The sequence below is a fragment of the Brachycentrus maculatus genome, unplaced genomic scaffold (assembly GCF_059751285.1).
Source record: "Brachycentrus maculatus isolate JH-2025_06_01 unplaced genomic scaffold, ASM5975128v1 h1tg000129l, whole genome shotgun sequence".
NCBI lineage: Eukaryota > Metazoa > Arthropoda > Insecta > Trichoptera > Brachycentridae > Brachycentrus > Brachycentrus maculatus.
The window spans coordinates 737,337-756,341 of record NW_028280882.1 but is presented as its reverse complement, the minus strand read 5'-3'; the positions used below and the strand labels follow the sequence as shown (position 1 = coordinate 756,341).

General features: G+C 30.2%; 1 protein-coding gene across 1 annotated transcript in view; it reads right to left on the bottom strand.

The window, feature by feature from the left end:
* The window catches only part of LOC148309346 (voltage-dependent T-type calcium channel subunit alpha-1G-like), a 255,740-nt gene extending 239,807 nt beyond the window's left edge, over positions 1-15,933 (bottom strand). The window contains exon 1 of the mRNA XM_088260204.1: positions 15,725-15,933. The gene's annotated coding sequence lies outside the window, so the exon portion shown is untranslated. The remainder of the gene's footprint in view (positions 1-15,724) is intronic.
* Positions 15,934-19,005: the final 3,072 nt, after the last annotated feature.

Sequence of the window (19,005 nt, the reverse complement as noted above, 5' to 3'; positions counted from 1 at the left end):
TAAATTTTATTTCATACGTCCTCTTATGCTTAACTTCTGTTCATGTGTAATTAATAAATAAAAAATACAATATCGATACAATCTAGTAAATGTTCCGTTCACAACGTGTAGGTACTGAAAAAATCAATGAATGGATTTGTTTTATTTATACTCCGAAGCAAAGCTCATTACATAAAATAATTGTCGGTGAAAACTAATGAAAATTACCAATTTGACCAGAAATGGATCCATTAGTGTCATTTAACAGTAATTGGGTTTGAAAAAAATGGGTTTTCAGTCTAAATAAACGGTCATTAGAATCGTTTTTGGGATTATTAAAAATTTAATAACATTTTTGGCTCACTTTTATTATTGAGTGGGAAATAAACAAACACTCGTATTTGTAACTTTATTCTATTAATATAATTATGTCATTCATTTCATTTCCGGATGGAATTATATTTAATATAATGATATAACAGCTATGCAACTATTCCCATTTTTATTTTATTTGACCCGTAATTGAAAAAAAACTAACCAGCCATGACGCCGCTCCCCTGTTGGGGTAGGTAAAGAGAATAGATTGCCACACCAATCTGTCTCTCGCGATATTCACCTTTTCCACATTCATTAATATCACTTTCAAATATTTGAAATACTTGATTATACCAATTGTCCTTGGTCTTCCTCTGCATCTTTTGACAACCACATACGCCTATTAAATTTGTTTTACTATTATTTCTTCACTCATTCCATTCACTTGCCCAAACCATCTAAGCTCACCGTTTTTATATTATCTATATATGCTTATCTCAGCCTTGAATTAATTCCTTATGATTTTTTTTATTCCTTAACATTTTGCCACAAATTCGTCTGAGAGAACGTATTTCGATTGCATTCAGTCTATTTTCATCCTTCGTTTCCTAACTCCATGCTTCACTTCCATAAATGTCAGCAAACAATAGTATTGTTAATTTTTTACTGTATAAACTAAACTAATTTTCATTTCTATAAATAAATCATTTTTATTTCATGTTGTAATATTTTAAAACTTCATAATAATAATTTTTATAATGTTAATTAATATCTCTTCACGGGTTCTGACTAGTGAGATAGAATAATAACTATGTAACTTTTTCCACATGAATTTTATTTCACTAGCAACCGGGTTTCGTCAAATAAAATTAGTATGGAAAAAGTTACACAGTTGTTATTTTATTCTATAAAATGCAGTTCCACCAAGAAATGTCAGTACAAAACGTAAATTTAATAAAATTTAACATGTATTGCAAAAAAAACATTAATCCAGGGCTCCGATCAGATAATCAGTGATTCGGATAGCCAGAGTTCGGATAATCATTATAACCACATTCTTTCATATAAAGAGGAATTATAAATATTTTATATCAAGTGAAAATTCTATTTCAGCTACCAAATTCGTAATACTGGAACTTAACGTGTGCATAATATGGCTGAAAAGCCGAAATATATGGAGCGAACCCTGCGTGTTATTAATACATCATCACATCAAAACAGCACGTGTTCGGATATACTCAGTCCAATGTGCAATGTGCATTAGTATGCACTATCGAGTAATGCATCCGACGGTGGTAAATTCTCCACAGCTCGGCAGCGCGATTCTTCTTATTGCGACTATAAAGTTTCTATTCTGGACCGAAACCACTCGACTACAATTATCGGCAGACAGTTTCGTTCCGAGGAAACTGTTTCTGGCGCCTGTTGAACGGGCATTGTGAATCCAGACTTACATAAGATAGAGTATCGCTACTCCGCGACCGATGCGGTAAATTTATACGGTACATTAAATATAATAAAAGTACTTCTTAAAGGAGATTCATGGTTGAAATTTTCACATATATTTAATGAAAACGCAGTAAAACAATATTTAAGTGTGACTAACCATCGCGCAGCTTCCCGCGGGGGTAGGCAGAAATAATAAAACGCAACACCAATGTGTCTTTGAAAAAGATTTATCGTTTTATCCGCATTCGTGTACCTTTTCATACAAACTCACCGATTATTCTGTTTCCTGATCTGGCTTTCAATAGTTTTACCGTTATTTCTTCACTCATTCGTTCCACATGTCTTAATCATATCAACACACCTTTCTCAATTTTGATAACATTGCTTATATCAACACACCTTTCTTAATTTTATTATCAATGCTTATATTAGCTTTGCATTCTTTCCTTATTTCACCATTCTAATATATATCATACATCGATACGAAGAAATCACATATTGACTGTATTCAGTCTACTTTCATCTTTTTTTGTCATGTTTTCAATTCCATTTAATTGGTCTGGTACCAGGACTCCATTGTATACTTTATTCAATAAATTAGTTGAATTTTAGAAATTCAACCGATTAAATAAAAGGCTGAATATACGTATTTTTAATATAAATTTTAAAAAATCATTTTATTTATCTCTGAATGTTTTTTAATAGTTGTTATAACATAAATCTGGAAATGTATTATTAATTTTGTTAATGTGATGTAAAGTTTATTATTGTTAAAGTAACTACTGTTTATTATATCATTTTTTTATATGTAAAGTTGTACGATTTTTGAACAAATAAAATAAAATAAATAAATTTACTCCAGGAAAAAATATCAAGTTCAAAATCAATTTCTTTTCTGAGGCCGTCGATAAAAAAGAGTCGTTTGCAAGGATTTTTTATTTGAAGTTTTCAAGACACAAAAAAATCAACGGCAGAAAAATATTTCATTTAAAAACTCATTTCTTTTGGAATATTGTATCAGACCTTTTATTCAGGTTTTTAAAAAAATACTGGATTCAACTCCTGTCGGAAAGGAGTGGGATTTATCGCGAGGCCTTGTGCGGTCACCTCAGTAGGACTCCTCTTATTATGTCTACAAATACTTAAATGCTATTTAAATCAATTGCTTTTTTCTCTTTTTTGTATCTATATTAGTTTAAAATCGTTAAAAACAATAAAAATGTATTAAAAAAAAACTCCACCGACAAGACACACAAGGTGGCTTTGGTGGGTTTCTGCAAAAAAAAAGTTATAAATATGTATAAATTGAGATTTAAATAAATGTAAACAAACAAAAAAAATAAAAATTTAAAAAAATTAAAAATATCACCATGAATGAAAATTTGGACTCACTTTTAATTAATCGCTTACAGTTATTAAAAATTCCAACATATACAAATCATTTAATAATCCTGGAGTATAAGTCCTGGTTCCAACTCTAATGTTTGGAAGTGAAACATGAAGATGTTAAAAGACGGATGAAATCAGACTGAATTGCAGTCGAAATGTGATCTCTCAGAAGAATGTGCGATAAAACGATGTATGATAGATGTGCGAATAGTGAAATAAGGAAAGAATGCAAAGCTGGGATAAACATTATCAATAAAATTAAGAAAGGTGTGTTGAGATGGTTTGGACATGTAGAACGAAAGATTGAGGAAAGAACGGTAAAACAAATTTATAAGGCGAATATAATTGGAAAAACGAGCAGAGGAAGACCGAAAAAAACATGGCACGATCAGGTATGCCAAATACTTAAAAGTGGTCAGGTTAGGAGTCATAACGATCGGCGGCTATGTATGAGGAGATGCATGAACGTGCAAGAGGCGAAGAATGTTTGCACAGACAGAGTAGTGTGGCGTTCCATTCTCTCAGCCTACCCCTGCGGGGAAGCGGCATGATGGTTAGTTCGTAAGTTAGTTAAGTCATTTAATAATAAATCGTATTGTACGGCCAACCCCAAAGTAGATGACTCCCGGGCAGACCATCAAAGAGATAGAACGACAGCTAGGAGGTTAATCCCTCTTAAAAACGGGCAACAAGGCCTACGCCAAGAAGAAGAAGAAGAAGAATAATAATAATATAAAATCTAATTCATAATAAGAATAATATGGATTACAAATCCACCCACCCGTATTCAGTATGGAAAAGGTCACGAGGATGATTTCTTTTTGTTACAGTGTGCCTTCAGTAAGAAGTTTTATTTTGACCGAAATATTTCAACTGATTTAAAACCGCCGCATGAAAGGTCTATGGCTATCAACAAAAGATAGAATACCTTAAATTTTCATCCACGACTATACACGTAACTATTCGCTGACATCCTTTTGTAAGTTTATTACCCGATACCATTCTTCCTTTATGCAAAAAGTTTTCCGATTTCCCCACCCTAATGTTGTACAACTTCTGTGTTTTACAAAACCGTTAAATTTACACATATTGAAAAAGTTTCGAATAAACAGGACCTTTGTAAAATTACCGAATTACATTTTTTTGGGTCATCCTTACCTAAAAACTGTCGTTCTCTCGAGGAATGGTATTTACTATTTTTCTTTATACTTCCACCTTGAAAGTAATACCTCCCTGGTTTGCGAAAACATCATTTATAATATAAAAGAATTTTCGCTTTCAGTCGCCCTGGTCGCAAATGTCTTAAAACCAAAAAACGTATTTTGAAAATAAATTGTGTCTGGCGTATCTGAGATAAGCACTATCGATAAAATTAAGAAAGGTGTGTTGAGATGGTTTGGACATGTGGAACACATGAGTGATTAAAGAACGGTTAAACAAATTTATGAGGCGAATGTAGTTGGGAAAAGAAACATAGGAAGACCGAGGAAAACTTGGCACAATCAGGTGTGTCAAATACTTGAAAGCGGTTGGGTCAGGAGTCGTAATAATCGTCGGGTATGTATGAGGAGATGCATGAATGTAGAAGAGGCGAAGAATGTTTGCAAAGACAGAGTGGTGTGACGTTCGATTCTCTCTGTGATAGTTAGATAGTTAGTAATTATTTTTTAAACATTTGTTTTTTTACCACTTGAGTTAATTTTATGACGGCTAGTTTCGGACGCTTACATCTTTAGGTCTTTAGGTCCAGTTAACATTTAGACCTGAAGATGGAAGCTTAGCTTCTGAAACTAGTAAATATAATATAATAAAATAAACTCAGGTGGTAAAAAAACAAGTGTTTTCTTTAATAAAACATCATATCTTACCACAAAGTAAATGCCGAAACAATATATAAAATAGATTATTGATTGTGTATTTCATAGTAATTAAAGTCTTAGTTTTTTTAAAGTCAATGAATTTATTTTATTTTAATGAAATTACAAAATTATCGTTTTACTTAGACCCATAAAGCCATGTAATGTAACTGTTAAGTAATTTTTTTTAAATATATTTTTGATTACAACTATACCTTTCCATCTGATTTGTAAAATGGATACAATAAAAACACATACTTATATCCAAGATTGAAAAAAATATTGTTAATATATTTATTTTGATCACCAATCAAATATTTTATTTTACTTCATTATCATCTAACTTTCTCATTATTTAATGTTTTTGTGTATGTTTTTAATAAGAAATCATTTTTCGTTTTTCATTAAAATGACAGCTTTGGTTCAAAATGTAAGAATAACAGGTTAAAACTAATTTTAAATTTATGAAGGGCATCGTCTTCGCAATAATGAAATAACTCTCTAAAAAATATTTATGAAATTAAAATAACATTCTGGTACCTCCAACTTTACGAGAAAGACATTTATTTTTTCTTGAATGTTTTTTCCAGATACTTTGTGGCACATTTTATAAACTTTATAAATTAAAAACAACCTTTTTAACAACTTTTTATTGGTACACATTTTCCAACCGGTTTCGACAAGAATCTTGTTATTCTCAGGGTTTATGTACTAATTCTTAAAACATTTTGAGTGTGTCCAAATACTTGTTCACAATATCTGGATTATCTCCAATTACAGGAGTTATTTTCATATTATTTTTTGACATCTCATCAAAGATAAAGAAGAATACGGAAGTCTGGGCATTTACGGGGCTGACGACTGTCATAGGCTGGTTTAAGTGATCACTTCACACACGTGTAACATTCACCAATTCTACCCATGATTTCTTTACATCTCATCAATAGATGTTTCTAGTGAAGTTCTAGTGATTCAAGAACAAGGTTTCTAAATTGGTTCTTATATTTAGAACTTCCAAGAATTTGAGTAGTGTGGTTGTCAATAATGGGTAGAATTGGTGAATGTTACACGTGTGTAAAGTGATCACTTAAACCAGCCTATGACGGTCTTCAGCCCAGTAAATGCCCAGTCTTCCATATTCTTCTTCATCCTTGATGAGATGTCAAAAAATAAAAAATACATAATTCTTAAACATTGAAATACTCATAGTAAGGTTATGGTTAATTACCCTTTCCTTGTTTTTTTATTATTTTATTTTATAGAGTTTACATATTACATTGTTAACTAACTAATTGAGATGAAATCGATTGAATATATAGAACATAACTCGTGTAAGTCGAGGTGAAATGTAAACTAGTGCGGACACGAGTCTCGAGTGTTCCCAACAGTAAACCAATAGCCGACCAAACTGTTTGGTAGGAGATTTGGCAAAGCCCCTGGTAAGCCGTGAAAAGTTGTACCATATCAATTATTTGGTTCGGGACAACTTTCAGCCAATCAGTTGGCAGCAGAAGTGTCACACTAAGTCGCAAATGAGGTATTTACTCCCTTTACTTCGAGTCTGAATACTTAGGTCCGAAGTTTCCAGCCTTGGCGAAGGGTTAATATGATAATTAGGAATTACGTACATACATAAGGCGATTAGACATACCTTACTTACTAATAGAAATTATGAAATATTATTTCCTTGTAATAAGACTACCAGTGTAGTCTACGAAACAGATTTTCTTCATCTTTTTTAAATTAAAACACATTTTTTTCCTTGAACCATTTTCGCAGATACTTTTTGGCACATTTTATAAACTTTATAAAATAAATCGACTTTGTTTTTAATCACTTTTTTATTAGTACATTTTTTTTTCCAACCAACAAGAAGCTTGTAATCATCAGGATTGTGAAGTACATGTTTAACCCTGATAATGACAATGTTCTTGTCGAAACCGGTTGGAGAAAAAATGCACCAATATAATTGGTTAAAAACAAAGTTATTTTATTTTATAAAGTTTAAACATGATTGTCAGGTTGTGGTCACGTGGTTAGTGTCGTGGACTCTTGAGTCAGAGTTTCTGGGTTCGAACCCACACTACCACCATTTGATTCCTATTTTTAATAATGAGCCGCTTAGGCTCAGAGAAAAAGTATGAAATTGAATTATTTTTGTAAATAATAAATTATACATTTGAATTATAACAAATTTATTATGACACCACATAACATAAGATTTTTTTTTAATTTCATTAATTTGATATCACATCACGCAACATTTTTTCTTCATCTTTGACAATAATTGATCATTTTTTATATCAAATTACGAAACTTTTTTACCTTCATCTTTGACAATAATACATCATTATGATGAAAGGAACAAATTTAGTACGAAAAAAGAGGGTACAAAAGACTCCGTTGTAAATAAAATAACACAAATCATTTTAATATAACAATTCTGAAAAATATTTCCAAGAATTTTATCATGTCGGTTAAATACATATATCTATTTCTACATATTCATCTATGAATCAAGCAATTGTTAAAAAAAAACTCTTAGTATATTTGATAGTTCTTAATTCTTAGTAAATTATTCCAACAGTATTAAATATTTTGTTTTTTCATAGCATGGTTTGTCATGGTCTTTCAAAATATGGGAATCTGGGTATTTACAGGGATTACGGCCTGTCATAGGATAGTTTATTTAGTGATCACTATATGCATGTGTAACATTCACCATTCGACTCATGTGTAACAACCACACTTATCAAATTTTGGACATTAAATTTATGCTTAAGTGACACCTTTTCATGAATGTTACTTGTTCGGTACCATCTATGGTTGAAATAAATAAAATTTAAAAAAAATATTGTTTTTGTGAATATTATTTTAATTTAATTCAGTTTTCTCTTTTTTTCTTGATGAATTAGTGTTTTTCAAACTTTTTATCTCGCTTAAGTTGAGAATACATTTTAAAAGTGCATAATGTTCTCTGTCATATAGAAGAGAATCCATTACCGTCTTTATATTGCGCTCTAATGAAACTTCATACTGAAATCCTGAAAAGTTTTTCAGGCGCCAGGCGATGGGCGGATATGATGAATCTCGCCGTGGGCGGCGTTTCCTGCTCACGAGAAATGCGCCCGTTTTCTTTATTACAAAATCATGGTGAAAACAAAAAGTATACCGTTTTGCTGCTATCCGAGGCGAGAATTGAAGGAGATATTACAATTCATGAATAAATCTGATGCTTCTACATATATTTATTCTTATAGGTTCGATAAGGAATATGACGAAAGATAAGTAGATGAATGTGATGATATTTAGCTTAGCACACAAATTGAACGAGGATTGGGAGATAATGCACCTTACTTGGGAAAAAAATCGATATGAATCACAATAACAATTTCTTTTCAAACCAGCCTACGATAGGTTGAAAGCCATGTAAATGCCCAGATTTCCATATTCTTCTTTGTCAATGTTGAGATATTAACAAAAAATTCTTGATTGAAATAAATTTAAAGTGGATAAAAATTCGGAATTTGACAAAAATAAATAAAAAAGACTCATCATTGAATAACAAAAATCTGGTCCAAGCATAAGTTAAATTAAATATTTCAATTATATATTCAGGCGTATCCCAATTTGTGTGTAAAATAATTTAGGAAGAATCTATCATACATTTTATGTAAGTTACTGCTAGTAAAAAACTGATTAATCTCAACCGCAGATGTCGCCGAAGAGGTTACACACGGAAGATCTTTCCAATTGGAGTATAAATATAACTTTCGAAATTACAGCGTGATTATCAATCATAGACAGAGTGATGAATGTCAAAAGTGTACAAAGTGATCACTTAAATCAGCCTATGACAGGTCGCAAATGCCCAGACTTCCACATAAGTCTTCATCTATGTTGAGATATCAATTTAAGAAATTTTGAAACGATGCTCGGTTTATTACATCCATTCTTCAGTAGGTACTATAAATGGGATGAAAACGTCATACGACGTTGTTGTATTTCTATTACAGAGTTTTCTAGACGGTTGACAAATGATACTAGACTCTTACTGGTGTTATAAAAAATATAATCACTCTTACTTCAACTGTGCTGTGACGGTAAATAATTTATTTCTCAGGAGAAAAAACATTTATTAGTCAAATTCATCAGAAATAAAATAATATAACATAGAGCAAGGATGGCCATCCGCGGGCACACTCTTACGTGTGGCCCGCGGTCATGTATGACGAATATTTTTTTGAATATCAAGTTCTTCAGAATGTATTTTAATTTTTACCAGAAGATGAAAGCATCTGTAAGTTTTCGAAACTAGTCGTATATATAAATAAAACACATCAAGTAGTTTATTCAAGTGTTTTTTTTTCAAATAATCAACATGTCATTCCACAAAGTTAATGCCGAATCGATAAATAATATATTTTAAATCATATTTAAGTAATTGAAACCAATCAAGTATCTGTAATTACATGAAATGCATATATTCAGGTGAAAAGAAACTCAAATCTCGTACTGAGTAGCCATTGATAAGTTGGTTTTATTTTAAATAAAATTGACAATATTGTTTGGTTTTTGTGTCCTAATTAATAAAAATTGTTAAAATTGATGACAAAATTTACTACTATACAGATACATTTTTGTTGGTTCAAAGTGTGTTTTCTGGTCACATCTGGTCGTAGTAATTTTTCTTTTTCACAATTACCCTGATTATAACAAAACATCTGAAAGGCCCTCAGATCATTGCATATATACAGGTTTCTAGAATTAGTGCAATATGGATTTTCAATAATATGCAGAACGGTGAACGTTACACAAGTGTATTAAGTGATCGCTTAACCTTTCCGATGGTATGGACGTAAATGAACGTCGAAGTCTATCTGTCAGTTGGTATGATGTACATTGTATAGTAATGACATTTGTGGATATTTGTATTTGACTTTGTTATAAAATAAAACCTAGAGATGGCGAGCTTTATTTTTTATATCAAATTATTTTTACATATTTTACATAATTTCTATCTTCATAATACAAAGATTTTATTTAAAAAAAATACATATTTAATGTAAAAAAACTCACTCCCCAAAAAAAGTCGGACATCAATTATTGTACTCCTGAAAAGATTAAGCCAGCCAAACGCCAGGTCGTAAGACCTTGACTACCATCTTTTATATAAAATAAGAGGAACGAAAGATGTTTCATATCCAGTTGAGGTACCTGTAATATTCGATATTCTTCTTTATATTTCTCGAAAGGTTAAAAAATAAATAAATTATAACATATTAGAAAATTACATAATGAGTATGCGTATGTATGTATTAAGTTTATAAGTATTAAAGTAACAAAATATGGACATTAATAAAAATGTTGTCCAGTTTAGTCGATAGGCAATCAGCTCGACCTTGGCTCGCCTGACACCGTTCTTCGAATACTACTTTTTTTATACAAGAGAACGATTTCAATAATGAAAATCGATATAAGAAGTTTCGGTTATATCAATATCTGTGCGTGTTTGAGGGTTAATGGATTTCGAGTCGCCTTTTACTCGTACATTTTATCTCTCTAATTAATTGATTCATCTTTTTTTATCCATTTCACGGGCGTTTTTATACATTGGTTAAGTATTGAATAAATTACTTTCCTCATAATCTACATTGGTCAATTAGTATGAAACTGTTTTTATGGCGAAAATCGTTAACAATTATTTATTCACATCATTTTAAGTGTGTGTCAAATTTGTTCACAAATCTGGATTATCTCCAATTAGGAGTTTTGTTTAATATTATTTTTTGACATCTCAACAAAGTTGAGGAAGAATATAGAAGTCTGGGCAATTACCGGGCTTACAACTGTTATAGGCTGGTTTAAGTAATTACTTTACACACGTGTAACAATCACCAAATCTATCCATAATTGACAACCACACTACTCAAATTCTTTGAAGTAAATGTTCACAAATGTGAGTTTTGCCACTTAGGAGTTATTTTACATTTTGGAATCAGTAAATTGTTTTAAATAAAATAATTAGTCAAAAACTAAACTGCACAAAATTTTTAAATCAGGTTTTCAGGCATTTTCGAGTTAATAAAATAATCCGGGTTCGACATATATTTGCATACAAATAAAAGAGTCTCTGCTAAATAAAAGCTTACAAAATCCAATCATAGATGACTGTTGTGAGCTCAATCACGGAACGTCATGAGATTTATCATACATGTATGACTTACAAAAATTCGATAAGTGTGGTTGTTCATCATGGGCAGAATGGCGAATGCTATAGTGTGTAAAGTGATCACTCAACCAGCCTAAGACAGGTGTTAATCCTGTAAATACCCAGGCTTCCATATTCTTCTTCATCTATGTATATTGAGATGTTTAAAATATAAATTTGTAGTTTATTATAATATAATGTTATAAAGATTAAATTCAGTATTTTTTTAACCGTTATTTCTATACATGTCGCTCACTCCTTTCAACAACGTCATACATTAAAAACTTGATTTTTCAGGAGATCGTTTTTAAAGTTTAAAAATATAATAAAATGTATTAAAAATAAATATCAAGCCATTTTTTGAACTTTTAACTATGCAACAGATCCTTTTAGGTAAAACCTGAATGTTTTTTCTCCATTTGAAAAATATATAGTATATTTAAAAAAATAATAAAATAATACCTTTTCTACAAAATGCAAAACAACACTATCTGCCCTGTAGCGGGTAAATATTAAGTTAAAAATATGGGGCTTTTGTTGGGATAAAGTACATTTTTTGGACATTCTGAAAACACGCACAACTGAAAATTGTCGATTTTTGATGTATGTTGTTGAAAGGAGTGAGCGATGTATCAATTCAAATCCCTTCACATACATTTTTTTTCTTGTTAAATACGATAAGTTTTCTCCGTCTGAGTAAATGATTTGTAATTTATCATAACATTATCCAGTTGACGTTTCATTAAGCAAGCTTACCATAATAGTGCTTTCATATCGAAATTAATTATCACATAACTGACTATGGGTACAAAGCTCATGCCGAGATCACTCCAAATTTGCGGCTAACCCGCATCAATACGAATAATGGATGATATTAATTCTTACTTTGCTTCATAACCGATGATATTATGTGTGAATTAATGTATCTATGTATAAACTAAAATCGTAAGCCCCGTTAATGCCCAGACTTTTATTTTCTTCTTCATCTATGTTAAGATATAAAAAAAATATGAAAAATAACTCCCATAATTAAAAATAATCCAGATATATATTTAGATTAACAAGTATTTGGACACACTCAAAATGTTGTTTATAAATTAACTTGTCAAATTATTAGCTAAAATAATAAACTAGAAACGCTAGAAAATATCGTTATGTGATTATAATTCAGGATTCGGACCTCACATACAAATGAATGAGTTTCTGCTTAATAAAAAGCTTCTTTCATGTCACCATAGGTCTCTAATAAAATTTCAATAATTCAAGCACTATGTTTCGAAATTGGATCATATCTATGGAACTTCCAAGAATTTGAGTAGTATGGTTGTCGATCATGGGTACAATTGCTGAATGTTACATGTGTGTAAAGTGATCACTTAAACTAGCCTATGACGGTCGTAAGCCCCGTAAATACCCAGACATCCATATCCTTCTTCATCTGTGTTACGATGTCAAAAAATAAAATAAAAAACAACTCCTAATTGGAGATAATTCAGATTTGTGAACGAGTATTCGGACTCACTCAAAATGTTATATGTATTGTTTCGGCATTTACTTTGTGGTAAGACATGATGATATTTTTTTTTTTAAAAAAAACCTGTTTTTTAACCACCTGAGTTTTTTTGTTACAACTAGTTTCGGAAGCTAAGCTTCCATCTTCAGGTCTAAATGTAAACTTACATTTAGACCTGAAGACGGAAGCTTAGCTTCCGAAACTAGTTGTCATCAAAATAAACTCAAGTGGTAAAAAAAAAGTGTTTTGTTTAACAATATCACTTGAAATGTATTTGTAATTAGTAATTATTTTTACGATAAATTAAATAAAAATTACGATAAATTAAATAAGAATTAATTAATGTATTTATTGTAACTGCAGACAGTTGGTAGAATTCATATTGAATAGTTGGGTAATATATCCAAAAATAAAACAATGTTTATTTGGTTGAATTCTGCATTTATTTATGTATATGTTAATACGTGACGCGTTTCGTCTTCGTAGGACATTATCAAACACTCAAATGTGTTTAATAATGTCCTAAGAAGACGAGACGCGTCACGTATAAACATATACACAAATAAATGTAGAATTCAACCAAACAAATCTTGTTTAATTTTGGATATATTACCCAAAAATTAATTAATGTTTTACCCGGAATTGTGAAATTGGCCACGGAGCAATTTACAATCCAAATACGAGATAAATAAATTAATTTGAGTGTTTGTTATCGCGATATTGGTATTAGGGGGATAAAAGAATCACTAAGTTCCGCCTCTGAAATGATAATCAAGGGTGAATTATCGGCTTGGCTCAGTGTTTCGGAGCGCCAAACCCTAATGACTATTTAATAATGACAGAAGGCCCGAGGTCGGGGCGTTGGATACGTGAGCCGTGTACTATATTTGTATCGGGGATGGATCGATTCCCTCGAGAGGCTCCCGAAGGATTGTATGCCTACAGGTAACTTCTGCAAAGGCAATAACCAAAGCGGAGATAATCCCAGATGAAGGAATACAGCAGTGTTTAAGCGTCAGCGGTGAGTTTCCTTACAAAATTTTGTTGATTTTTTATTTTATCCTTATACAATGTAATACGGTACGGTAACTCTTCAATCAAATTTTTACACGAATAAAAAAGGTTTAATTATTATATTTTTTGTACCCATATTAAAAGCATTTTCAATTTTGTGGTGTGGTAATATAACACTCTCCTTATCATTCATCGTTCACTTTGTGCAATACCAATTAAATTAAAGTGGTATTAAACAAAATGAAAGATGAAAGATAAGGAGAGTGTTTTTCTTTATTAATTAAATGAGCTATTCTTAAATGGATGCTGGAGGTAGGTAGATCTGAAATAGATCGCATCATTCGGCCATGTCTTGTTTGATGCAATACATAAACGATTTTCTTTTCATATAATTGTATTATTAAGTTTTGAAAATATTACATTCATTTCATATTTTACAAAACTTATAACGGGTCAAGTAGCTCACGAGCATTATGGTCAGCACGTTTGGAAAACGTACTGGAGGTCCCGGGTTCGATTTCCGGGGGGGAGGTCAAATAAATATATTTGATTTTTTCACTCTGATGTTTATTTAATATTACCCTGGACTGGTTACCTGAAGCGGAAGGCTGATCACATTTTCTTCGTGTATTAACGACCAAGATAACGCTGCGCTTATATGATGCTGTGCCTTATGCACCATCAGGTGCGGATGAGGATTGAAGAAGAAGCCTGTTATTTATTTCAATATGGCATGAAATTCAAGAAATGCATTTTTTCGCCACGAGTGACATTTTTTTGTCCATTTAAAATGGAACCTAGCAGTATTTTTGTTGTAAGAAATAATGTAAAAAATTTGTTTATATTTTTGTTTTAAAAAAAATATTTTTATTACAATTTTTATTTCTATTATTAGAGTTGAAAGTATCTGTTGATCCTTATTTTCCTGACCCTAATAAATCTATCCTTTAAATATTATATGTGGGATGTATGTGAGTTACGTATATGGCAAAAACCTGAACGGAAAGATTTGAATATGAAAAAAAAATACGATAAATATCTTTCAGAAAAACGGCCATTCGGATAATGTTTCATGATTTGTTAACCAAAAATGAATGTTCTCGCCAGTATAATAAAATGAAATGATCTGTTGTTTTCCACATAAAGATAATATAAATTGTGAATGTTTTTTAATGTTACCAATTTTTGTTTTATCATTCCAGACGTTATCACCAATCTTATGAAATTGATGTATATAACTTTATGATTTTTAATTGTTTACTCTCTTAATTAATTACTATCTTGATTAACGTAAAATCATTATACTGAACATAATAAAAATATGTACCTAATTAGAAATAAATATTATATTTTAATTTATTTTTTGGTGGTCATATCCTGTATCAGAGAACAATTTAAGCATACCAATTTTCAAAAAATATATTTTCAGTGTCATATTAATAATATACTTAATGCTTGTACATTAATTTCATATGTAGAGGTCCTTATCAAAAAGTTGCATTTCCAATATTGCACAAAAAATCCTCTCAATGCAAATCTGTTCTGTTTACTGTATTCTATCGAAATCTTAATTAAAGTTGCGACAAAACGTGACCAATCCTGTGTTAAACCAATATGAAATCATTAAATAGCACCAAAACGTAAGAATTTCACAAGCTAGGAATTCTTGATTACTTAAAATCATTTATAATGGAAATGTAACGTTTTGGTGAAGACCTCCACAAATATTATCCCAAAATTGTTATTGTAGTCGAAATTTAAAAAAATGCAACAATTATTAATGAATCTAGAGCGAAGAAAAAATATGTAGTATAATATATGTGGGGTAGTATTATTTAGTTGAAAATGAGGCAATAATGTGAAATAGTCACTTACCTCATTGGTGCACATCAGCTTTGATTTGTTCAAGCATCCATCATAAATTTAAGCACTCACAAAATTTTAACTGCTAGTGAAATTAAGCGTAAAATATTTAATAACTTGTAAACTTTTACTAACTGTTGGCAACAACTCAAAAATTGTCTGTGTCGTGAAATTTAACTGTCGATAGTCGAAAAATAACGCGGGCTTTTCGCACGGTTGAAATGGAGAATTTTTGAAAAGTTCTAATCGATTCGAATTTGAAATTCGGCCTAATGGCGCGCTTCTCGGGCGCCGGTCGGCGGGGTGAGGGGTCGCCCGGCCGCGGCGCAGATCGGCGGTCGACTGAGGGACTGAGGAGCCGGAGGACCGCGGCCGGTGGGCGGCGGGTGGCGGGCGGGGGGCGTGGGGTGGGGGGCGGGCGCTCCAGGGAGGCGAGCAACAGCCGGGAACAGGTGCCGGGCTGTTTGAAAATGGAACGGGATCGATCGCGGAGCCACCTGTAAGGATGACGATCCAAGCGAATTGCAGATCGCGCGGGAAAGCCGTCGGTAATGAGGGAACTGCCTTACCGACCGCAGAAAAAACGTACAATTATTTTGGATTTTTTTTTACCTACACTAGGGTTGCCATTCACCTCAATGCGTCAGATCATGTCGCCGTTATTAAATTAAATCTTTCAATGACTTAAAAGTGATCGCAATATGGAAAAAAAATAATTCTGAAGATCTGAAACCAAGAAAGCATGAATTTTCTCCCCATCTGTTTTTACATCTCTGAAATCAGAATCAAAGGAGTCCTGAAATCATGAAATTCCTGAAAATTTAACATTAATTGAAAGACGAAATCTCGATAAAATATGGCAAATATACCTACATATATACTATATTTAGACCACAGAGAGGCTTTTATCAACATTTTTATATCGATATTTTAACAGAGACGAAGATGTTTATGAGAAAAGAATATGGAATAACAATGGTTTCCACTCTAATCACGTTCGGCATTTGTCCAAAGCCAGAGTAATGGATAGAATAAAAATGATATATCAACCAATGGCAGATGTAATCTCTATAAATTCCTAGGTTTTCATGCAGAAATTTTCTTCGTCTCTATTGAGTTTATATGTACATCAATATAATATACTAGTTTTAACTAAATTATTGTTGTCTAGCTCAGTAATTTTTACAACGATAAAAATAAAACAGGCTGAAAAATATCCGTCTTTTACTAATAGCATAAGTGGCGCCTCCATTAGTTCCATAGATAAATTTGTCGCACTGTATAGATGTATTAATCCTACTCTAAAAACCAGAAAAACCTATAAATTTTATCTTAAAAGCGGGCTTAAAGATTTTGGTAAAATTTCGTAACTAATATATAGCTTGCTTATATAAAAAAGCGATTTAGAAACTGAAAATTTCGTTAAGGGTTTTTATTTAATTTATTAATGGTATTTTAACATTCTGACTATTCATTAAGTAGGTTTATTTGTAATGTAACTTCAAACAATGTATTCTCTTGCTCATTAGAAATGAATTTATGAAAACCTAAAAACAGTTGATTTATTTCAGGATTATAAAATGGTACCTATGTAAAGAAATTAAGAAAACCTCTCTATTATATAAAAAAATATTTGTTTATTAATTTCTATTAATTTATACTCAAGGAAAGTATTTCACTAATTGATTCAGCAGTCACTTTATGGTCAAATCTATCCATTTGTAATTTCAGTTTTACTTGTTAATTATCACTTTTTCTTAAAATCAGTTTTATAATTACGATACATTCCGCATCAATTTTAAACACCATGATGCACAAAAAAATGTGGCAATTGCAATGTGGCATTTTAATTTTAAATGGATATATATTTACAAAAGCGACTGCTGAATTAAAATACGAAATAATTGGAAGTTCATTAATAGTATATTTAAAAGCATTTTGGTTAATAAATATTATAGTTGATCTCGTGAAGGGTGTTTTGATAAAACGGGGAAATTTGCAACACTTGAAGTTTCTACTGGTTTTAACAATAAAGCTTAATGGTTTTATATCTTAATTTATATTTCAAGAATAATATTGCTCTTCCAAACTTATTTAATTAAAATCTTGATTTATTGTTTCGAGGAATGAAGTTCTACGGATAAGAGTGATATTTCAATAACATAATTGAGATTTTATACAATTTATATTCGATATCTCAACAAAGAAGAAAAATAATATGGAAATCTGGGTATTGATAGAGCTTATGAACTGTCATAGGTCATAAGCTCTGTGTTAAGTGATCATTTTTTACATCAACACTACTCTATTTTTTGGTATTCCTAGATATATGATCAATCTCATACCACAGTATATATATATATTTATATATATATATATATATATATATATATATATATATATATATATATATATATATATATATATATATATATATATATATATATATATATATATATATATATATATATATATATATATATATATATATATATATATATATATATATATAAATATATATATATATATACATATATATATATATAATATATATATATATATATATATATATATATATATATATATATATATATATATATATATATATATATATATATATATATATATATATATATATATATATATATATATATATATATATATATATATATATATATATATATATATATATATATATATATATATATATATATATATATATATATATATATATATATATATATATATATATATATATATATATATATATATATATATATATATATATATATATATATATATATATATATATATATATATATATATATATATATATATATATATATATATATATATATATATATACAATGGGTGGCCAAATTATTAGGGACACTTGTACTTTTTTGTAATTTTCAAGTTTAAATGAATTTTTTGGTCAAATTAATCAGTTTTAATTATTTTTTCTTATGTATTTTTGTTGCTGGTATCATAATTATTGTTTTAAAGATGTATCAATACTGTGAAATATCAAAAAAGTAAGTTTTTTTTCATTTGGATGTTGATTAGTGAAAAATGATATTGGTGTGAGCTCAGTTAATATTTTTTTAAACCATTTTTCTGTAAGTTTTTTGAGTTCAAAACTATAAAAACGGAAGTATTGTTTAATAATTCATTAGTTTTGCTAATTCAATAAGTTAATTTCAATGAATTTTTAAATAAAATTCAATTAAGTTTGAACTGAACCATAATATTCTCAATTTAAGTATGGGCAAGTTTTCAAACATATCTCCGAGAAAATATAGGGAAGTTATAACCTTACTACTTCATTCTACATATTTCCAGAGAGAAATAGCAGCACTTACAGATGTTTCGAAGTCAGGAGTCTATCGGATTTAAAGAAAAATTGATAAAAACCT